Source organism: Crinia signifera, chromosome 1 (assembly GCF_055691185.1).
Source record: "Crinia signifera chromosome 1, ASM5569118v1, whole genome shotgun sequence".
Taxonomy (NCBI): domain Eukaryota; kingdom Metazoa; phylum Chordata; class Amphibia; order Anura; family Myobatrachidae; genus Crinia; species Crinia signifera.
Window position 1 is genome coordinate 140,032,334 of NC_139217.1, and position 25,247 is coordinate 140,057,580.

Here is a 25,247-nt window from a genome sequence, read left to right on the forward strand (position 1 = left end):
TTGGCCCTGCCGGTTCCAAGCGCTGCGCTGTATTGCTCGAGACGGTTCGTTCTATCTTCTCGCAGTTTGGCGTGCCAATTGCGGAAGACAAAACCGAGGGCCCTATGACCTGCCTGTTGTTTCTGGGGATCCAGATAGACACAGTTTTAGGACATTGCTGTTTACCTCAGGAGAAAGTTACCAAGCTGAAAGGGGTCATTGACGCGTGCTGCGATTCTCGTAAGATTACTTTGCACCAGGCTCAGTCGCTACTAGGTCAGCTTAACTTTGCCTGTAGAGTCATCCCAATGGGTAGGCTGTTCTGTAGGAAGCTAGAGAGAGCAACCTCCGGAGTCGCCAGAGCTCACCATCTGGTGCGATTATCCGCCGAGATTAGACGCGACTTAGCTGTCTGGTCAACCTTTCTGGAGGACTTCAACGGCATTCGCATCTGGCTGGCTCCCGTGGTTGACAATTGCTCCCTGCAGCTGTTCACCGATGCTGCTGGCGCGACGAGCTTTGGATGCTTTTTGGACGGTAGTTGGTGCGCGCAGCCATGGCCCTCTTTGTGGTTTGCTAAGGGTCTCCCAAAGGATATGCTGCTTCTTGAGTTGTTCCCCATCATGGCGGCAATGGAAATCTGGGGCGCGCGGCTTGCTAATCGCAGTGTACTCCTTTGGTGCGACAACTATAGCACAGTGCATGCGATTAACAACCAAAAGGCGAAGTCGCCATTAGTGCTAAGAGTGTTGGCGCAGCTATTTCTGCAATGTCTGCGTTTTAACATCCTCTTTAGGGCTAGGCATGTCCCGGGCATTCAGAACGGAGTAGCTGACGCTCTTTCGCGATTTCAGTGGGAACGCTTTAGAGAGCTGGCGCCTGATGCTGACGCTGTTGGGGTCTCGTGCCCGGTTTATATTTGGCAGGTCATCGGCCCGGACTGGAGGGGCTAGCGGAATTATCGGTGGCGCCGGCTACTCTTAGAACTTACCGCCAAGCTTGGTCGGAATGGGAGGCTTTTTCTGGAGGGTCGGCACAGCCAGGTATGCGTGGTAACAAGCTATTCCTATCTTTTGTCTGGGGACTGTACAGGGCCGGAAAATCCAGAGCAGTCACAGCGCGATACCTTGCGGGAATATCATTTTTTGCGCAGCTAAAAGGGGAACATGATTTCACAAAGTGTTTCCTGGTGCGTAGGGCCTTGAAGGGTTGGGCTCGCATTGCTCCTGTAGCTCCCGATTGCAGGCGCCCCATTAGTTTCCCTCTTTTGTTATCCTTGTTGGATAAAATTAGTTTGTTTGCAGACTCCGAGTTTGAGACGTTACTGTTCAGTTTAGCTTTTTCCATGGCCTTTCATGGGGCTTTTAGAATATTGGAGCTAGTTTCGGCATCAAAAGTTAAGGTTGCTGCGCTGTTATACACAGACATTCGCATAGATGCAGGGTCTCTTTGGTGCAGGATTAGGCGATCCAAAACTGACCAAGCAGCGAAAGGGACGTGGGTGCATATAGGCTCTGTAGTACCCAATTCAGCTTGTCCGGTGGCATTGGCCGAGCGTTATGCACTGGTGCGTCCAGCAAGGGCCGAGTCATGGTTGGCACACTACGATGGGTCTCCCTTGACTAGATATCAATTTACCTGGATGCTCAAGAAGTGCTTGGGTAGCCTAGGTTTGTCGCCAGGGGAGTTTGGCACCCACTCCTTCAGAATTGGAGCTGCAACATGCGCAGCTAGCGCTGGGCGGTCAGTTAAGGATATTAAGAGGCTAGGGCGTTGGCGCTCAGCGACGTATAGAAAGTATATTAGGCCTCACCTCCTGCCCTAAACTGTCTGTGCATGTATGGTTTCCAGCTGTTTGGTTGTACTCCTATGTTACCCCTGCCCTATTGTTTCCTACTCGGGGATTAGCCACGCTCTGTTGTTGGGCCAGCGTCCGGAGTTTTCACGCTTTTTTACCTGAACTGACGGACTGAATTCGGCTAATTCTAATTCGGCTAATTCGGCTTCAATTAAGAGTCCCTCAGCAGGTTCAGACGTTTTTTCCTCCGGCCGAGTAATCCCTGGTTTTCCAAACTCCCATCCAAACCCATTCCTCCCTTCCTTTGTGGCTTTCCCTTTGTGTCCAGGAGTGGCTTCGGTACTCTTTACTTAGAAGGGCGCCCACGATTTTGATCGTGGGCATCGTTAGTAAAAAATCTCGGGCATCTCGGGCATTGAATGCACTAAAAAATCGGGTGCGATCAACCGACGAGATGCCCGAGATTTCCCATAGGGAACAATGTTAAATGTCTCAATTGACCCAATTTTCCTGTTCAATGCCTCAATTGACCCGATTTTTCCATAGGAAACAATGTTAAATGGGCCACAGAGGCCAAATAGGCACCCTGAAGTGTATAATGGCCACCCGAATTGTTAACGCCACCCCACGATCAACGTCAACCCGATGCGTGGCGAGCGCAGCGAGCCCGCGAGGGGCGGCGGTACGCATCCTACGACCTTTTCATACCCCCACTATCCACGTCGGCGTGGAGTTGAGAATAGAAAGTGTGGCGAGCGCAGCGAGCCACCGAGCCCGAAGCGTGGCGAGCGCAGCGAGCCCCGCGAGGGTACGCGGACAGCTGTGAAGCCCGCGAGGGGACGCGGATACCTGTGAAGGTATCCGCGTCCGCTCGCCACGCTTCGGGCTCGGTGGCTCGCTGCGCTCGCCACACTTTCTATTCTCAACTCCACGCCAACGTGGATAGTGGGGGTATGAAAAGGTCGTAGGACGCGTACCGCCGCCCCTCGCAGGCTCGCTGCGCTCGCCACGCTTCGGGTTGACGTTGATCGTGGGGTGGCGTTAACAATTCGGGTGGCCATTATTCACTTCAGGGTGCCTATTTGGCCTCTGTGGCACATTTAACATTGTTTCCTATGGAAAAATTGGGTCAATTGAGGCATTGAACAGGAAAATCGGGTCAATTGAGACATTTAACATTGTTCCCTATGGGAAATCTCGGGCATCTCGTCTGTCGCATCGCACCTGATTTTTTAGTGCATTCAATGCCCGAGATGCCCGAGATGGGCGCCCTTCTAAGTAAAGAGTACCGTGGCTTCAATTGGCATTGAGGCATTCAGCACCAAATTGTGCAACAACCACGAAATTCCTTTTTTCTTTTGGCAGACCCTTCTAAAATTAGTGAATTAATGTTCCGGAATGCTAGAGGCAGGTTCTAACTGATGTTAAACATCTCCTTCCTTATAGGTGTGGGCTACGATGCATGCAGAGTATGGATAGTTGGGCACTCCTTTGTGCATTGGGCGGACAGGTTGATAGCTTCAGGCGAGGGTCCAGCAAGTGATTTTGGTCATTTGGTAAGGTGGATGGGCGTGAGAGGAATGTCCTGGCGCGAGCTAAGGACCTTCCTATTGATGAAGGTGAAGCGGTTTGGTTTGCCAGAAATATTGGCGATCCATCTTGGTGGTAACGATCTTGGGAAAATGTCCCAATTGCAGTTGCGGGCCCTGATTATTGATGACCTGGCCGCCATTAAGGGTGCCTGGCCTAGGTGCACCCTGATCTGGTCCTTTGTGGTTCCCCGGTTGTGTTGGAGAGGTGCGAGAGACTGTAGGGCCATAGATGAGGCCAGGAAGAAATTGAATACAGCTGTTGCTAAATGGGTGATCGGAACCGGGGGGGGCAGTGGTACCACACGATCGCATAAAGTTTAGGCATCACCAGCTCTTTAGGCCAGACGGGATTCATCTAGTTAAGGAGGGTCTGTATTGGTTCATCGAGGACTTGCTTGCAGTGGTAGGTTCAGTCCTGTAGTAGGTGGCGGGCGGGGGGCTCTGGGCAGAGACCCCGCGTTGGCGGGAAAGAGCGGCAAGTTATAGATTTAAGAGGTCTATTAAGTTATGTTATTGCGTATTTGGTCATGTTGCGGTGCGCTCGCCTCTCATTTGGCTTAGGCCTTCGCTAGATTACCCGACCGGGGATGGCGAACCCACTCGGAGGGGTGGGCAGCCAGTGCTGTGGGTTGAGTGGATACCGCTTTCTATGTTAGACGGATTACGCATGGGAGTTGGGTGGAGCTTAGTTAAAAGCCGCTCTTTTCTGGGCCACCATTAAAAAGCTAAAATAAAAATAAAAATAAAATAAAAATTAAACAAACAAATTAATAACAAAAATTAGCATAAAAATTCTTTCTAAATAAAATTCAGCTAACAACTGTTCTGCCAAATTCAAGTCTCCGTGTCTTTATTTATTACATAGAAGTATAAGTATTATGTGACATCAGAACATGCGTGGGGTCACACATCTGCTATTACAATGTTTATGTGTTTTCACTCCTTGCAGTGAATCTTTTTCACTGAAAATGTGATTCACCCTATTCAATGTTCACTGTTCGCCGAAAGCGAACAGTGAATGCCGGCCAGTTCTCCGTTTCATGCTCGCTGCAATTCGCTGGTGTATTTCATGGGGTTTTTACTGGGATTCGCTGAGAGTGTATTCAATGCTAGGATGGCAAATTGCTTTCTCCCTGATTTTTGCCATGATTCACCGTTTTGCATTCGACATCTTTTTAAGGTGGACTGGAAAGTGATCTTTTAAAATAAAAGTTTTGTTTTTTGTGTCAAAATGTCAGAATTTTTTTTCTGTGAAGGGGCATGCTATTTTTATTCATGTGCTTGAAGCACTATATTTAATTTGTATTTTTTTATATTTACATTGTTTTTTTACACATTCGCCAGCAGGGGGCCAGGAGATGCTCATTAGATATTCATATATTCACTGCAGTGGGACCAGTGAAGTGGCTCCCTACCCCTGTCCCCTGCCAGCTCTGTGGGGGGGGGCAACTTCTGCTGCCTGTGTCCCCTTAAGCGCTCCTTCTCCCCCACCAAAAATTCTGGGGCAGACAGGGAGGCTTACATCTCCCTGCCTGCCACCGTGGCCCGGTTCCCGGTTAAAATTCACCGTCAGGGGCAGCGAGCCCCTGCGGCTTTGAATAGGGTGACAGGGAGGGCTGGCAGCGAATGCTGCAGCCCTCCGGAACCCTGCGAATGTGCAGCGGACCCTAAATAGGATCCGCTGCACATGGAGAAAAAAATCATTGAATACTCCCCAATGTGAGATAGTAATTACAGTGTGCGTTTTCCTTGTGCAGTGTGTCTAAGGAGCTCTAGCTGGTGCACTGTGTATATATGTCACTACTGTGCGGTGTATTGTGAATAACGGACACTTCTATGTGGTGTAATGTGAATTGGTACTATTATGTGGCCACACAAAGCAGTAGCGTAATTATACTGGATGAAGTGTGCACAGTGTTCTGGCGATCTGCAAATGTGCAATGATATCTGAGTGCTTTATAGTTCAGACATCACACTGCTGCTGGTGCAGGAATTACTAGAAAAATAGGCATTGCACCATTTATCCAGAGATTTGCACATGTGTAATAGGGTCTAAGCACTCTAGTACTCAGTCCCTGCTACTCCCGGCAGAGAGTAGGGGGCTTGGCCGAAGGAGGCTGCACATGAGCCTCCTCCTCTCTTAAAATGTCCCTGCCATGAAGCCACACCCCACGGCACACACTGTACATATTTTTTGTGTTTATGGGAGGGGAGGACCAATTTTCTTGCACAGGGCACCAAAATGTCTGGTTATGGCATTGCTGCAACTCGGCTTATTATGTATATGAGGCAATACTGCTACAGGCCTGATACTGCTACAGGGCTTAAGGTGGTCCCCTGCCACAGCCCCCTCCCCATTAGCTAGAGCCCGGCCAGTGCCATGGTTTTTGGCACCCACTGCAAACTATACATCTGTGCCATACATTTGCTTGTGAGGATCTTCATACCCTGACAACCTAATCCCTGCCGACCTTCAGTGGGCGACACAATTCATGTCAATCTCAATGTATTTGGCCGTGTGAAGCATTACCATTTAGGGTATGGGTCACAACCATTAGGTGCGCAATGTCAAGATTCACAGTCTTAAGGGCGACATTTATTAAGGGATGCAGTTAAAATTCCGGCGGTCGGGATCCCGGCATTCAGAATCCCGATGCCGGAATCCCGACCGCCGAAATCCCGACACATTCTCCCTCCGTGGGTGTCCACGACACCCCTGGAGGGAGAATAAATTAGTGTGCCGAGCGTAGAGAGGCACCGGGCCCGCTGCGTGGCGAGCTCAGCGAGCCCGCAAGGGGGGGCGATCCACGTCCCCCCCTTGTCGGGATTTTGGCTGTCGGGATTCCGGCGTCGGGATTCTGAACGCCGGGATCCCGACCGCCGGGATTCAGTACTGAATCCTTTATTAATGTGTGTTTGTAATCGACATGTGTCCAGTACACTATGCTTGTAGATTACATTAGTGTGCCATGCCCCCTGACCAAACTAGTGTTGGCATGAAATGGCATGAAATGGCAGAAGACTTTGACGGGGAACTATGTCGACATTTGATTTGGGAATTAAAAAAAACAGTGCCATTGCCGGCCTAATGTTTGTGTCAACATTCAAGCACGGTTTAATATAGCCAAGACAACTGTGTTGCCATCGCTGGCTCAGATCTTTAGTGCATACAGTGAAAATCTAGTCAGATCGCTTAGCAAGTGCATACAACCAGGGCCGGATTATAATGGGGGCACAAGGGGTCAGTACCCCTGGGCCCCCCTCTAGCTAGGGCCCCCCCTGTGGTTGGCATGTATTTAAAAAAAAAAAAAAGTTTTGTGCATGGCAGTGGGGTAGTGCTGCAGCTTCACCTATGCCAATGTGACAATGATTAATGGTACTGATTAATGGTGCTGAGCATATAATGGTGTTGAGCATTTAATATCTATCTATCTATATATCCATTGCAGTTACCCATTGACCAAGTTTATACTGCCTTTACTCTGTGTTTTGACAGTGTAATATTCTCCCATGCAATTTGCGGCCAGTAATGACAAGTGCAAGGGGGCCCCGGCCCCCCTGTCTAAAGTGCCCTGGGCCCCCCGAAGGCTTAATCTGGCACTGCATACAACACATTAGTTAGCACATATCGCAACATGTGTATAAGGTAATCTAGACACTGAGGTATCGGCTACCCTATATCGTTAAGCACAAATGGTTAGTGCACATCTTAAGGAGTGTATGCCCAATTACCCTATAAGCCTATATCTGACTTTGAGGAACAGAAGCTTCTAGACAAAGAGGTTGTCACATAGATCCATGAAATCAAGCGTAGCGGCAATTATGTTCATTTAGACCCGGACACACAGAGTGGAATCGCGGTAGAGTTCTGTACAAAATAAGCTTGGATAATATATTTGAATTCGCATCTTGTACTAAAGAATCATGACCAACAAACAAGGTACTGTATACAGTATATATTTTTTAATTACTACTGAAACAATAACTTGCAGGACCTCTTCATAAATGTACTGTAGTACTTTTACAAAGGTTGCCATTGTCTGTAGTACCTTTTATAACAAAGATTTCAGATCTAAAGTAATACTTACTAATACACACCACAGAACTCTTTGCGGTTGAACCAACACCAACAAGATTTATTCCACAACAAAAATCTTCATGCGGATCAGGGAATGGGTTAAATGCTGCTCCCCAGACAATGCCTAAAGAGAGAATCCTTCCTTCCTACAGCATGTTCTGCCTGGCTAGCTAAATTAAATGGACTTGACTCTCCTGTTGCGGCCAGTAGGCTTGACCATAGTTAAAACTAACAAATGCAGTTTCTGGTGGGTGCTTCTGAAATGCCAGACTGAATCAACAAGCAGATTAATTGACATGCAAATGAATCTATGTTCTCAGCAACACCTTACGTGGCCTTCTTTACCCTCTGCCACTGGAAACCATTCTCAGAGCTGATTAACAGACTTATTGTTTGAGGGGACAAAACTGGAGGCGCTCGTGAGGAATATAAACTATAAAACTTTAATGGAACCTTCCCTGTAATGCACCTTTCAAAGACGTTCTAGAAATGTGAAAAAAAATTGCAGCAATTATGTAATTTGCTGTCACCTGTCAAAATATGCATATAGGCCTACGCCTAGGCACTGTGCATCTCAGCGGGTATGTGCCCCCTGCGTCTATATCCCCCAGGGTACTTCTAGTGTATACCTGTATGTGTTTGTATATCTGTCACTGTTTAACTGTAGCAAACTGGCTGTTGCACAGCAATCCAAGTCAAATTCTTAGTATATGCAAGTATACATGGCCAATAAAGTTGGATCTGATATTATAGAAACCCTGGCTGAGAACAATGGGTATAGGCAGTGGGGTAACTACATATACAGCGCCCCCCCCCCCCCCTGCTGGGAATTTTGGGTGCCCCCCCCCCATATTTTAACACTCTCCCTCCCCCCCTCAGAAAAATTAACACCCTCCTTACCCCGTTGCCACCGCCGCCTCTAACCCAGGCACGCAGATCTGTCAGGTCCCCGGCTCTCCCAGCTCCAGCTGCTAATAAAAATTGACACTAAGAAAAGGGCTGCCCCCATAATGCAGACAGTTTTTGAGGATGCTAGAGGAGGCAGTGGTCTCCTCTAGCAACCTTAAACCTTAAAACGGTCTGCAGTAAGGCTGCAGCCATTTTCTGAGTGTCAATTTTTATTAGCAGCTGGAGCCGGGAGAGCCGGGGACCCGACAGATCTGCGTGTCCGGGTTAGAGGCGGCGGCGGCAACGGGGTAAGGAGGGGGGAGGGTGTTAACTTTTCTGGGGGGAGGGCAGGAGCCGGGACCCGACAGAAGCGCCGGCGGGCAGATGGCAGCATGTAACTCCCCTTCTTAGTGCCTCCACGCCACCGCGGGGGCTGCGGGACTGTAGTTACGCCACTGGGTATAGGGGCCTGATTCTGAGCTGATCGCTGATCTGCAAAGTTGCAGATTACTGCTAGTAGAGAGCCATCACCCAGACAGAAAAAAACCTGCCCCATGTACCTGTAAATTTGCAAGATAATTATTAATGGAGTCCATCCAGTCTCTGCGTCTGACACTTCGTCAACTCTACGACAGGCTCATAGAGGACAACACGGATGCCACAGACCCTTCTTTAAAATGCCTGGGCACACCTGAACAGACATCAGATTACCAACCCCCAAACTACTAGAGGACTACGAGTATGATCCATGTGCATTTTCTGTCGATATTTCCCTCACCCATGCGCAATGCAGAATTGCTTGATCTGCTAATTTTGATTTTTGTGCTGTCAGCTTACACTATGGGCCTAACTCATGTCTGTACACAAAACCAATGTTAATGCAATGGATTGATTAGTATTGGCAGACTGTATCTGTGCGGCGATCGTACTGAGATTTTAATCCAGACTGATTGATAGGAAGGTACTGTTTGGGGGAGGTAATGGTAGATAGAAACAAAAGTGCAGATGTGTCATAGCCATTTTAGGGGCGTGTTTATGCTGTCATTCGCAATCAAGTATATATATATACAAAATACCGCCATGACATACATACAGTAGTAACATAGTAGGTACGTTTAAAATAAAGACGTTCCACCATTAAGTTCAACCTGTTTTAACTAGACTCATTGGAGTAAGTCCTAGATGTGATGGCCTCTCTCAGGATTATACATTTTGATTTCATCGTTGGCATAACTAGTTTGTTGGATTTTACCTCATTTAACCCACTGATGCTTTCACTAGACCATAACTTGCTGATTATAGCCCTGAATGTTATTATCCATCAAGTACTTCTCCAACCTTATCTTAAATGTATTTAAGGTACAGTATATGCCCTCACCACCTCTGCAGGCAGTGAGTTCCACACCTTTACTGCCCTCACAGTAAAGAATCCCTTCCTGCTATGGGTACAAAGCCTCCTCTCCTAACCCCTAACCGATGCCACGTTGTTTAACCGAAGTTTTGTAATCGGGTTGGAAATGGGCTGCATTTCCACAGAGGCCGTGTTCACACAGAGGGTCTGCCATAGTCAGGTGCAAGTGTCAACGCTGGAGCAACTAGCGGTGCTACTGCTTACAGGGGTGAAAAAACTGGGGGTCCAGTGACTTTCACATTCCAGCACACAGTGTACAAGGGGGAGGCTGAAATTAGCATTGCATGTGATCATAGATGCAACTCCAGCAACTCGTGTTAGAGGGGTTAAGTCCATCTCTGAATCAGACTCATAGGAACAAAGACTTATTTCACAGTGCATTTCTGTAATGGCAAATGTTTTATACTAAGCACTGGGGAAATGATCACCAATGATTGGAACAATAGTTGTAATTTTATCAAGTCATAATTGACTTAGAAATTTACTAAAGGAAATTTGTAAATAATAGGTGTATTTGTATCCAGAAATATAGTTATTTTTTACATTTACTATCCCGAAAATACGGCAATTCGTATTCTTATTGATAGCACATCAATAGAATACGAATTGCCGTATTTTCGGGATAGTAAATGTCAAAAATAAGTGTATTTCTGGATACAAATACACCTATTTTTTTTACAAATTTCCTTTTGTAAATTTCCCCCGTAATCCATTATGTTTCAGCTGTGAATGTCTATTATATAATATTCTTATATAATATTATACCCTGCAGCATTGTTCATGCTATTCAGACATATATTGGAGAACCATGTTCAAAGCTGTTGATGGCGGTAATATGATTGGGTGGTTTGGGCAGGCCAGGGTGCCCATCTGCCATGCCAGGAGCTGCAGCAGGGGTAAGTGCTGCTTATGCTATGCTAGAGAGATTACATAGCAAGCACACAAATATACAATAATAAGGATCCGTTTTATGCATTGGATATCTAATATAATGTACACAATTTCCTTTCCATAGCACTAGGATATAATACATAGATGGCTGCACACTGTAGGATACCTAAGTACACACATTTATTATGTAATCCTAGATCATGTACTAATATGTATAATACTTCATTCACATGCTAATAATGAATGGATACATAATAAGAACACCATAGCTTCTTGCTTTCTTTTCCTAAATAATAGTAATATCCAGCTCTGCCAATATCCTCCTACTATGTAGTTATCTTCGCACATGAAAGTATAAGATGCTTCAAAGCACAGCTTTTATCCGTCAGATTACTATAGGAAAATCCATGATGAGAGGTTTGCTAATGATAAGTCTGGGATGAGAGGGAGGAGGTAGGTTGCTGCTATGGATAATCATCACAATTCCCATGTAAGTAATCATTATCACCCAACAATGATAAAGCAAATAAAATACCTGGGACAGAGGGAAGGGAAAGAACAGGGGAGATTAAGTGGTCACTTCCAACTGTTTTATAGTATTGCCGTTTATAAAGTACCCCATGGTATCTGTGGCATATCTCATAGTTCCTCATTTCTCTGTTCTCCAGAGAATAGACATATGTACAGAGCAAATCATGAAGCAAATTTATTTAATCTGAGGCCATGTGTATTGGTCATGCACACCAAATATCCATACTGTAGGGCAGCATGGTTGGTGTAATGGTTAGCATTACCATCTCACAGCACCGAGGTTGTGGGCTTGGTTCCTACTAGGGCACTATATGTGTAGCATTTGTATATTCTCCTTGTGCTTGCATAGGGTTCCTCTCACACTCCAAAACTATGCTGGTAGGTGAACTGCCCTCCAACCAAAATATCTCTGCGGTATATGTGTGTGCTATATAAATAACTGGTCATTTTAAATTAATATTAATATGAGTGGAAGATGGGGGATGTCACTAGCGACCAGAAGGAGGGCGCATATCATGGGTATACAGTAGAGGATTTACCCAATGTGTTGCTACGGTCTGCAGGATTGGGAAACTATCATCTAGTGTACCTAGCTTTACAATCCAGGTTTTAAGTATATCCATGTTGGCCACAGGTTCCTTTATTAGTACATCAGTCAATTTGATGTAACCATCTATGCTGAGCCATGAAGATCTTCAAAATCTGTACTATTATATGGGTTTATTTACTAAAATGGGAGTTCTATTGAAAATGGGATGTTGCTATGGGCAATAATCAGATTAAATCAATTATTTTCTAAAAGGTGCTAAATAAATAAGAAGTAGATTCTGATTGGCTGCTATGTGCAACATCCCATCTTCAATAGAACTCCCATCTTAGTACATAAACCCTTTAAGGTGCATTAACATCCAAGTTTGGAAATAATAATAATAATAATAATGTTATTTATACAGCACTTTTCTCCTAATAGGACTCAAAGTACTTGCATTAGCCTTTTACAGCACAAAATATAAAACAAACTTAACAAGGGACATTAGTGAAATGCTTGGGTGAACAGGAAAGTCTTGAGTCTATTTTTGATTGTTTCCAGAGTGGTAGCTTCTTGAACTGAGCGGGGAAGTGAGTTCCATAAAGTTGGAGCCACAGTTCTGAAAGCTCGACCGCCCAGATGAACTCAGGGAAATTCTGGGTACTGTTAGTAGCCTACATCAACCGATCACAGCAACTGAGTGGGACAATAGGGGATCAGAAGCTGCTGCAGGTACCTTGGGCCCTGGTCATGTAGAGCTTTGAAAGTCAGTAAACCAATCTTGAAAATGATTTGCCATCTTATAGGCAGCCAGTGAAGGGAGTACAGAATGGGTGTTATGTGGCTGGAGCGGGGCTGATTGGTTAATAGACTGGCAGCTTTATTTTGTACCATCTGCAAGCGGTGCAATTATTTTGTTGAGAGCCCAAAGTAGATGGCATTGCAATAGTCAAGGTGCGATGATACAAATGCTTGTATGACTTTAGGCAGATCTTCTGAGGGAATTAAGTGCTTGATTCTGGCTATATTCTTTAGATGATAGAATGAGGATTTAATTGTGGCTGATACCCGATGTTTAAGTGTCAGGCTATTTTGCAGGACAACACCAAGATTCCACACAGACTAGGGAACAAGGAACTTCACAGGCCCCCATTACTGCAGAGAGATTCAGGTTTGCTGCAAGAGCCTGGGGAGTCATACCCCTCCTTGGGCGATATCTGGTCAACTCCATGAGTGAGGTTTTATTTCGAAGGGTTGCAACTGAGAACCAAATTGAGTGGAGGTCAGACCATGTGACTGGGTTTATTTTTAGGTCAGAGACCTAATCCAATCTGGAAGACAAGATCAAGAGTGTGACCCCTTTTATGTGTAGCAGAAGTAATGATCTGTATAAGGCACAGAGCATTCATCGTACACAGGAGTTCTTGACCAAGACATGAGAGCTCATCGTCGACCCATGCATTGAAATCACCAAGGATCAGCCATCTTTGGTGCTCCAGAACTAGTACCTGTAGAAAAATCTTTCCATCTAGATGAGAAGCACTCTAAAACCTAATTCTGTAGAACTCTGGGCAGCAATGCACTGCTTTGAGATATTTTCCAAATCTTTCAAATATAAAAAATTCTGAATGAAACAAACGGAATATTCCTTACTGCAATGCAAATCAATGAAAGGAAGTTATGTCAAACTAATATTTATATACAAAATGAATAAAGTTCATAGAATGAAATAAAATGTGTTCTTAATGAGCTGTTGATTGGGGATTTATATTATTCTTGAACAGTTGAATAAATAACAGAAATGGTCAAGGTCCATTACCATAAATATGTACTCAGTTATTTCCAAGGAGCCTCCCTTATTTGAGCAGTAAGTGTGCATTACATAAGATAACCTAGAAAAGGGAAGTCATTTATCTGGGGAATATATCAACAAATAGAAGAACACAATAGGAAACAATATTATATTGATTTTACATTACTGACTTATATGTAGGGACTTTAAAGGTATAAACCGCATAAAATAACCATGTGTACATAAATTTCATTTTCTCTACACAGCTTGTTTGAAAAGCAATGAAGGATTAATTGATCTCTATTGAAACAGCAAATCGGTAAGCACAAGCTGATTAACAAAGGTTAATAGGAGCGTAGATGCAAAACTACTGTTTAAATTCATGAGCATAGAACTAAGGATCAAGAATACTGTATTTCAATTTATCAAATATAAATCAATGGATAATCCTCACACAATTTAAATTTTTATTTTTGGTTGGTCATCAATAGGACCTGAGGTCCAAAGTTCACACAATCTGCAGCATCTGTGATTGGTTCTGCAAGCTGCCTGTTTAGAAAATTTTCCAGTTTTTAATATTATTATTATGCAGAAACTGCATTTTCCGTACATTTGTGGGCTTCCTGACTATGTACAGACTACAGTTTCCGTACATTTGTAGGCATCCCGATTATGTACAAACAGCCTAAACCAGGATATTTCACAGAAATCTCCTGCAAAAGTCTTACAACTGCTGCAGACCACAGGTCCCATTATTATCAATGGGGGACTATAGTCTGCACCTACAGTCTGCCTATTTCAAACGTAAAGCACAACGGAATATGCTGCGCTATATAAGAAACTGTAAATAAATAAATGAAGGCATATTTGAAGGAGATCTACCTTAAGATTCTCTCCCACAGCCTCTGGAAACGGTAACTTGACCTGGATAAATGCAGGTACTGTACTGTTTCAAATTCCCGCACAGATTCCTGATTATCGGGCATGTGTGCAGGCACAGGATCCATTATGTGCATGTACAGAATAGGTCCTGAGGGATCGTGCGCAGTACCTTTTCTGCCTCAATCAGGCAGAGGTGTGTGTGGGGCGCACCCTTTTTTGGGGAAGGGGTACGCGTCTCTGGATGCATACAGTACTTCCTGGATTCACAGGGTGCCCTGCGACAGCCAACCTAAGTAATCTGAGACTTCCTTGGCTGACCATCTAGGGGAAACATTGAGACCATCAGTCACAAAGTTGATCCCAGGCTGCAACCTTGGCCACAGAATTCAGATCACAAGTGCAGGAAGGAGGTTTCCAGCGGATTAATTTGCAAAGCAGCTTGCGGAACGCTTTCCAAAGCCATCTATTGCTCAATCGGGCCCACTGTGTGCAAGCACAGTATAAGTTCCATTGTCAAAGACTCCTCCTATACCCCCAGAATGTAGCTTGCAGGGACAATAATTATCGCTATCACTGTCCCTGCATGTTAGTTTTAGTACACAGTGGGGATAGTCATGGAAAAAAAAATATTATTACAGCTGAGAGGTACAAGAAAAATAATTGCAGCACTGCAGTGATTTTTAATACAATCACATTCAGAAGGAGTTGTGCATCCAATTTTATAAACATTACTTATTCCTCTCCTATCCTGGCTTTATCAGAAGGATCATTGAGTGCTATGCCTTCTGCTACTGGTAATGTGTGATTGGATCTTCATCCCACAAAGGGATCTGGTCAGGGCCGGTGCAAGGCACCGGAGCGCCCCAGGCAAGTCGGGGTGGGGGCGCCCCGGTGCCGGGGGAGGGGGGGTTACCTGTCCTGCGGCGCTGTGTATTTAAAGCTGGCGGCGGAGGCAGCGGGGGGTCCCTGCAGTCAATAAATAACGAGCGCTATTCGCCGGGCTATGCGGAAGCGCTTCTGTTGTGAAAACACTGTCCGCACGGCGCACGCTGATTGGCTGAATCTCAGCCAATCAGCGTGCGGACAGTGTTTTCACAACAGAAGCGCTTCCGTATAGCCCGGCGGATAGCGCTCATTATTTATTGACTGCAGGGACCCCCGCTGCCTCCGCCGCCGGCTTTAAATACACAGCGCCGCAGGACAGGTACCCCCGCGGCACGGGGGGCAAAATGCCGCCCTCCAGTGGCCGGCGCCCTAGGCAAATGCCTAGATTTGCCTAGTGGTGGCGCCGGCCCTGGATCTGGTAGAATACTTTTAGTAGTTTAACAACACAATTGACTTTTAAATACTTCTTTGCGGAGGGGGGGGGGGAGTAGGACATCAGTTATCCAGTTGCGTGGCAGATTACTGATGCCTTAACGGCTGTGCTGGTATTAGATGTGCATCTAGTATCTGCCATTAATCCAGTAGGTTTTAAACAGTTAATTGAGGTCCTGTGTCCCCACTACCAAATACTCATCCTAACCCTATGTTTATGTTTGCTTCTATCCCTGCTGTGTCACCCCAGTTTGTTTGCCCCTTACCTTTAGAATGTAAGCTCTAGCGAGCAGGTCCCTCTCTCCTCATGTGCTTTTCTTATATTATATCTCTGCCAGTGTTTTAATTGCATCAGTGTCCACTGCTGCAACTGTCTTTTTTATTTACCATGTACTTGTCCTAATTTGCATTTGTACTGCAAATCACAATCTTTCTTGTATTGTTCTTTGCTCATCTATGTATTGTCAGGTGCTGCAGAACCCATGTGGCGCCATATAAACGATAATAATAATAATAATACCATCTAGATTCCACTTCACTATCTAGATTCCACTTCACCAGCCGACCCAAGTTCACAATATGCAACCCGGCTGTGGGTGAGAGGAAGAGAGTGACCAAGGCAGAAGTGCACCCCTTAGTCCTCAGGGGCCCCGGTGCAATGTACCTGCTGCACCAATGGAAGTTTTGCCTCTGGTGACAGCCCACTTGGTAGGAGTATTGCATTCAGCAGCACCAACAGCAGCAGCAGCAGCACCATCATCATCTCACCATTTCATTCAGAGGCAGGATACTCTGTGCATCATGGTTTCACTAAGAGGCATACTGCTCTCAATCTTGGAAAAATACAGGAAAATCATTGCAAAATGTTTACTCTGCTTGGACTCTCCATAGGATTTGTGATTGCTGATGATGCCACCAATATTGTGAGAGCATCCAACACGTCACCTATTTTGCCAACTTGGTCGGTAAAAAATCTTTTAAAAAGTGACAGGGGTGTGCAGGAGATGTTCTCTGTGGCTCGAAAATGTCTGGATATTTTCAACATCCAATAAATGCATTGCAGCACCTGCAAGTACTGTGGAATTTGCCCTACCATCACCTGAAGCAATAGGCAGTAAGTAGGTGGAATTCTACTCTTTATATGCTTCAGCGGATGTAGGAGCAGCAAAAGGCCATCCATGACTATACAATGACCTATGACATAAAGAAAGGAGGGGGAATACTCCATAGTCAAGCACAGTGGAGAAAGCGTTCTGTGTTGTGCAAAGTTCTTAAACCCTTTGAAGTTTCCACATGTGAAGTTAGTTCAGGCACTGCCAGCTTAAGTCAGGTCATTCTCCTAGACCAGTGGTTCCCAAACTGTGTGCCGTGGCTCCCTGGGGTGCCTCAGGACACTTGCAGGGGTGCCACGGGTTGGTGGTCCTGGACCAATTCAAATGATTTATGATCAATTATTTATGGACAAAACCAGTGCTGGTGGCTGCCAATCATACAATATGTGTACAATCAGAACCAAATCCTGCCCTTTACCATATAACTGATCCTAAGAAGCACATATACACACAATCTACTTAATTAAATATATATATTTTTGGGCCTACGGGTGCCGTGGAAAAATTCTGATACTCTAGGGTGCCGTGATTCCAAAAAGATTGGGAACCCCTGTCCTAGACTCTTGGAACAGCAGCTGAAGAAACTGAAAGAGGAGTTGAAACAGAGTGATTCCACTAGGCATGTCGGCCTTGTAGATCAAGCCCTTATTTCTCTTTGCCTGGAACCAAGGCTTATAAATCTTATGAAATTGTATCGCTATACGTTAGTGACCATACTTGATCTTAGGTTTAAATCATATGCTGTTTATTGCTTTCTGATGATCACAAATCTAATGAGAGGCAAAGAGCTGTTGGTAAACAAATTTTCAGCTCAAGCGATACATAACATAGAAACTTCTCCACATTCAGTTTCTCTGGCAACTCTGGTGGTGATGCAGATCAGTCAGCATTACTTTATGACATTATACACAACAGTTAATAGATAAATACACTCCTAATAAATAAATATATTAATAGTTATTCAGCATGATCGGTGCCAAGATTGCAATTAATTAGTAAGTGTTCAAGATAAAATCAACTTCAATAAAAATGTTCAGTATTGAAAACAAGATGTTATCTCACCCTATTTGGCTCTGGTAGAGGTCAAATTAAGCCGGTATCACTCCTTGTGGGATTGTAAATTTGTACTTAAATGGGGACCCCAAAAATGGGTGCTAGATTGTGTTGGACCCTCAGGTCTATTCTGGAGAAATATTGTGCTTGTCCAGCAATAAAAGTTGCATAGAATCCTCACTAATAAGGTACCCGGCAGCAGTAGTGGTAGAGAAATTCAGTTGTGAGCGGACAGCTCAAGCTGCGCCCGCCCACCCGGCAGCCGTCGCCTATTGACGTACCGCCGCAGATGTATTCAGCAGGAGGAAAGCCGTCTCTCACCTGCTCAATGATGCATTTGACCGTGGGTGAGGCTTTCACCTGCTTGGGGATGGCCAGGATGTGTATATGCCTTCCCAGGTTTATCCCCCCCCCCCCCCTCTCTTTATTATTACTTGCCCCTTCATTCTCTTTTCTACGAGCTGCTATGGAAGCTGCACAAGGACTGATTAAGATGTAAAAGATATAGAGGTCAAAATGGTACGGCATTAAATTAATTGGATGGGGCGACTTGGGGGAGAGGAGGGGAGGGGGGAGGAGGAGGGGAAGGGAGATATATTCAAGGGGGGGGGGGTTTGTTCACCATATACAGTACTATATGCACATCATAAATAAAGAAATGTATAAAAATTCACTTTAAAGAATAAATAAGGAAAGGAATAGGTATAGAATTATGCACTATGTACACTAAATGTATAGAGTACCAAAGTAGAAATTTATCACTATAGTAAAACACTAAAAGTACAGTAGGAGTCCATCTCATCTATCTTCCTTAGGCCATGGCTCAGGATGGATAGCCATTGCTTTCCTATTGTTCTCAGCTGCAATACAATACATAGAACAATAGAGTTTAAAAAAAAAGACAAATAAATTTAAGGTACACTAAAAGGGGGAACTTCAAATCACAGAAGTAAAAATAAAGGTGTACAAATTAAGAGGAGAAGGGAGGGAGGGAGGGGAAAGGGAAGATTTCTCCCCTTTTTTTTCTCTTTTTTTTTTTTTTAGGGAGAGGGGGAAGAGGAGGGGGCATTTTTTATGCTTTTTAATATTATATACAAATAAATTGATACATTTGTATTATTAGTTATCTAATCGTGTGGCGATCTCTTTTATATATACACCAATGATAATAAATTAAATCTTAATTGTATATATTCTCATTCAAGTATCTTTCAAAGGAACAATTGCCAGATTGTTGGTGGGAGCAGCCTTTAAATAGCTTTTTTAAACCTATATTAGTTTATTATTATTATTGAACTGATATAATTAATCAATTATTGGAGTGTTCTCTAATGTAAATTTAAAACGATTACGATGTTATTTTGCGCAGATTGCTTTTTTGCTGAAATTACCTTATGACACCTGGTTGGGTCTAAAAGAACTGCCTACAAATAGTGATATGTCTACCATGACTCCATCTGACACGGTCCCCTTGCAAAGAATAATTGATGAATATTTAGTGATAGTATTCAAATAGGCATGTCAGACATACCATCTAACTACTGGCAAAATAAATGAAATTTGGAGGCCCTTTGAGCACAGAAAGAGTTTCCAGTGCAGCAATCAGCATAGGAGGTTACTTTCCCAAAATGTGGAAAACATGATGTTCATCAAAATGAATTACAAATTCCACAAGGAAGAACTTTACTAAAAATTATGCAAAAAATAAAATAAAATACAGAGGCACCTGTAATAGTGGATTCCATAGAACTCTGATTAATTCTATGTGAAAAAGAGGATGTACACACTGATGGAGTTGAGGAATCGGATGATGATAATGATGATGATGATGATGATGAAGATGAATTATTGGCTATGTAGAGCCAGTAGAGCAAGTTTGTGCATGCAGAGATCATTGCTCACACAATCAGACACGACCTCCCCTGCAGCACTGAAGCACGGTGGTTTCCACTTCACACACACCTCCAAGCCTGGTAAAAGTAAATGACTGTGTTTTTGAATATTACTGTCTCAATTGTGCACATACACAGTGCTACCACTGGTTCCATAACTGACATTCACATAATTTGAAGTTCACTCTATCAAAGTTTTCACCCCTTTCTCTCTGCATGATGCAGCTATCTGTCTCCCACCTTCCTACACAATAATTCCTGGAAGATTTCTCTGCCTAGATCCCACACTTTTTATCTTCTGACATCTCGACCATCATCATGGGTGATTTCACTCCTCACAATCCACGTAGACTTAGATGCCAACCATAGCACTCTAACAAAAGACCTACAAAAACACGTAGAGTGCAACATCAGTGGTGTAAATCTCGGAATCCAAGTGACTTCCTCACATTCAAGACTACCTACCACTCCTATCGTAATGCTCTGGACACTATTAAACAAACATATTTTCAATCTCTTCTCATGCCACCAATCCCACGCAACTTTTTAATACATTTAAATCACTTCTATATCATCCCACACCATCCCCGCCAGCTACTATCATTGCACAAGAACTTGCTTCCTTCTTCAAGGACAAGATTGATAAAATCAAATATGAAATGGCATGCTCTTCCTCAGCCAGTGACCTGCAATTTTCTCGTCCTTTGACCCCACAAGTGAGGCTGAAGTAACAACACTCTTCTCATCCTCCTACCCCACTACCTCTCCTCTTGATCCTATACCCTAGCAAGTCAGTAAAGCTCTGTCTCCTGTGTTTATCCCAAACTTAACTAAAATCTGTAACCTCTATCTGTCAACTGGTATCTTTCCTTCTCTGTTCAAGTATGCGCTTATTACACCCATTTTGAAAAAACAAAATTCCAATCCAAACTGTCACTCTAACTACCCTCCCATCTCTCAGATCCCATGCCTCTCCAAGCTACTTGAGAGACTACACTGGCCTCACACACTTTCTTAATGACTACAACTTATTGGACCCACTTCAGTCAGGCTTTCGCTCTCAACACCCTACAGAGACAGAGTTGAGTAAAGTAGAAAATTATCTGGCCACTGCTAAATCTAAAGGCCTTTTCTCACTTCTTATTCCTTTAGATCTCTCGGCTGTCTTCAAGATGGTTGCGCACTCTCTTGTCATACAAACACTACAGTCCCTAGTGTTTGGTTCTCATCCTACATAAATAATCGCTCTGTCAGTGTTCGCTTCTCTGATTACCTCCTGTTCACTACCTCTATCAGTTGGAGTACCTCAGGTCTCAGTCTTAGGTCCTCTGCTTTTCTCAATCTATACCTCCTCTCTTGGCAAACTAATCAGCTCCTTCAGTTTTCAGTATCATCTATAGGCTGATGATGCTCAAATAGATCTATCCACCCCTGAATTGACACCATCAATATTGCTCCATGTCTCTGAAGGCCTTTCTGCCATTTCATCTTGGATGTCATCTCACCACTTCAAACTTAATATTTCCAAAACAGAAGTAATTATATTACCACCAGCCAAGAGTAGTTACCAGCCTGATATCTCTATCACTGTTGAAAACACAACAATCAATCCTACTCCACATGCTCACTGCCTAGGGGTCTCCCTTGACTCTGAACTGTCCTTTATTCCTCACATTTAATCTGTCTGTAACTAATTTTTTATTCTTCTAAAAAAACATATCCAAAATTAATCCATATCTCACACAAGACGATGCAAAAACTCTAATCCATGCACTCATTATATCACGCATTGATTATTGCAATAGCCTCCTTACTAGTCTTCCTAAGAAAAGACTCTCACCACTACAATCCATTTTAAATGCAGCTGCGAGGCTTATCTTCCTGGCTAGACTTTCAATGTCTGCTGATCCGCTCTGTCCCTGTATTTGGTTGACTGTATTTTACCATAGTCAATATAAATACAGGTTGAGTATCCCGTATCCGTGCATCCCGTATCCGAATTATTCCAAAAACCGTGGTTTTTGGAATAATTCGGATTTTTTATTTATTTTTTTTACCCCCCCTAACCCTCTTTTCATACTTACCAAGTCCCCGAGCGTCCACGGCAGGCCTTCGACATCTTCTCCAGGCTCACCAGCGGTCCCAGGAATGCATTGCGCGAGTGTGTGCGCGCGCCGGTGACGTCACCGGTGCGCGCGCACACTCGCGCAATGCATTCCTGGGACCGCTGGAGAGCCTGGAGAAGATGCCGGAGGCCTGCTGTGGACGCCCGGGGACTGCGTGGAGGCCGAAGGACCACTGGACACCATCAGGGGACAGGTAAGTATGCTAAAAAAAAAATGTATTCCAAAAACCGTAAAATTCCCCTATCCGAAATACTCGTGGTCCCGAGCATTTCGGATAGGGGATACTCAACCTGCAATTCTATTCACATTCAATGCCATTAACATGACTACAACAACATACAGTATGTCTCTATGCTTATCTAAAAATATATCCCCACCAGACCTCTCCGCTCTGCACAAGATTTACATCTCTCATGCACACTCATTACTAGATCCAATTCACAATTGCAGGACTTTCTTTGGGCAGCACCCACCTTATGAAATGCCCTTCCATGCACATTAAGACTCTCCTCTAGCCTCTAAACTTTCAAGCGTTCCCTGAAAACTCACCTCTTCAGACAAGCTTATCATATTCCAGAACCCCCACATAATCTCCAGTAGCATTCATATTTAATTGCATCCCATCAGGACTGTCTTGTAATCTGGTGGCACTGCCATGCTATGGAGTCCTATCCTTATGTACCCCTCCTATTATCCCTATAGATTGTAAGCTTGTGAGCAGGGACCTCCTACCTCTATGTAGGTTTGTTTGTTCTATCAGTGTTTCCTATTGTAAAGCAGAATGTGCTGTGCTATATAAAAAACTGTAAGTAAATAAAAAATAAATACATTGCCAGCAATGTCCACTGCCTATTGGCTGTTTGTTTTGTGGGGGCTAAAAATAACATGATTATTTCAGCCACTTTGCAGCATTTTGTGGGCATTGCCACAATAATGATGGGAGCGCCCATAGAAACGCTGGTCGTACCCTTGTGAACGCAGGCGTGGCCATGCAACTTGAGGGCGGGCAGCTCAAATGAAGTTAGTGCACACCCTCAATTTGGTGGCATCTGAAAAGTAATTATAGCTACTTGTTCGAGCGAAGGCTGGAAAAATGATTGATGATGAGCGCCCATCTAATGATTTGTCTTCCGTGTGTCCGCATGCGAGCGGATGTGCAAGGAAACAGATCCGCTGACATGGTGGTGCTGGGATTTGCGGGAGGGGGAGCTTTTACCTATTCGCTAGGTAGTGAATATATGCAGCCTAGTGAGCAGGTGTGAATTAGGGCCATCACACCCCCTGCTATGCAGGCAGAGAGTTTGACTGATGTCTGAAAGTCGGCCCTCTGTGGCACCTAAAAAGCCCCCCCCCCCCTTCTAGAAGCGCCATATATGCCATTGCCATATTATTTTATTATTTTTCATGTGTAAGAACTGTAGATTTGGCGAACATACGTGACTTATAATCACGGGTCACTGCGGAGTACCTACACTACATACAGTGGTTGCGGCTACCTCCTTTGTATTACACAGAGCGGTGGGAGGCAGCCGAATACATGCTCTGGCCAAACAGCCGCTTCCCCCCGGATACAGCCCGTACCTGACACAGCGGTGGGAGGCAGCTGAACACCCGCTTCGGCCAAACACCCTCTCCCCCCTGATACAGCCTGTCCCTGTACCTGGTGTGTGTGTGCCAGGGCAGTGGGGTTGCGGCATACAGTGCTGGATGGGGTGGCCGCAGGCTGCTGGTAATGAAAGACAGCGGGGCAGAGGTGGGAGCACCATGTACCATGTAATGTGTGAGCTGCAGCGGCACACAGCAACCACCTGGATTTCTGGATCTTTTACCATTTTTTTTCTTGAAATTGTATTATACTGTGTGTACTTTTAAAATCTTTGTAATCATCTTTGTAACCATTTTTATAACTAAGCTCTGAAGTATTTTTGGAATAAATCATTCATATTTCCAGTTCTGACTTGGTGTTCATAGGATTTACGCTAAGAGGGCGGCTTTTCCCTACAAGCCTTTTTATATATTGTATTATGTATCCAGGCATATGCAAGCGCTCTTTCGAAACCTGCATTGGTGGCAGTGACCATATATAGAGGATGCATGGGTCCAAAGTGAACCCCAGTCACGGCCAGTGCTGCTCAGATTGACGTACCTGAAGGAGCGACCGGTGGGTCCGTGACAGAGATGTCAAATAAAATCTTACAAAACAACAACATCTTGTTTAGAATATTGCTGTATAAAAGGATTTTTCTAACATTAAAATAACTAGTTACAGTGGAAATGTTGCAGAATCGGAATCAATACCACTGATAGGTAGATACATATTATATCATGTGCTTGCTTGTTAGTTAAAAAAAAGGGCTTAACAAAATAAAGAACAAAATTCAAAACAAACAACATCCCACCACCAAGTCAATTAATTATTTTGTAAAGTAATAAATAATTTTTGTTTTAAATCAAATTATTACAGTTCTTAATATTCTTCAAATAAAAATGATATTCCTCTTATGCCCAAAATAGTACTTTTAAAATGTTTCTAATACCAAGTTGCATCTAATTTTATACAGTATTTTCTTCAAAGCATTCTTTGGTGTTTTTACTGTAAATATTGTCTGGAAAAGAGACACAGTATTTTTTTATTTATATTTTTGTTAAGCACAACATGAAAAAAGCAGACTGGAGTGTTTCCTACATATAAATGCTTTCTTCACTTTCATAATTCACCTGATTTTTGGATCTTTTCAGGCAAATTATATTTTGGGGGATATTTATCAAGCCTTGAGGTGCATTAAATGTATCAACAAATTAACTTCTAACCTGTCATTTTTTCAAGTAAAACCTGTAAAACAACAGACGCTGACCGGCTGGTACTTTATTCTCCCTACATTATCTCTCTCCAAAGCTTTCTGCATCTCTCTCTAGTCTGCCCCACTTTCTACCTTCAGACAATTTATTTACCAGTTTACAGTATATATCTCTCCTCCAAGTTTATTAGATACACTGCTTTATTTTTATGACTTTATTCTATGATTTACATCAAACATTTGTAGCATCTAGGTAACTGTTTAATTTGTGGTCTGCTTTGATATTGCATTTATACATACATGTTGAGTATCCCTTATACAAAGTGCAGTGTGGATAAGGGATTATTCCGGATTTTGGAATTATTATTCTTTACAGTTTTTACGGTTTTCATAATATTTTGGTTTTAGGATATCCGAATATAGGATACCCAACCTGTAATAAATAATATAACACAATTAACACAAAACTAATATGTGGATACAAATATATCACATCATCATGCACATAATAAACAAAATATGTATTATTATTATTATTATTATTATTATTATTATTATTATTATTATTGTTGTTGCTG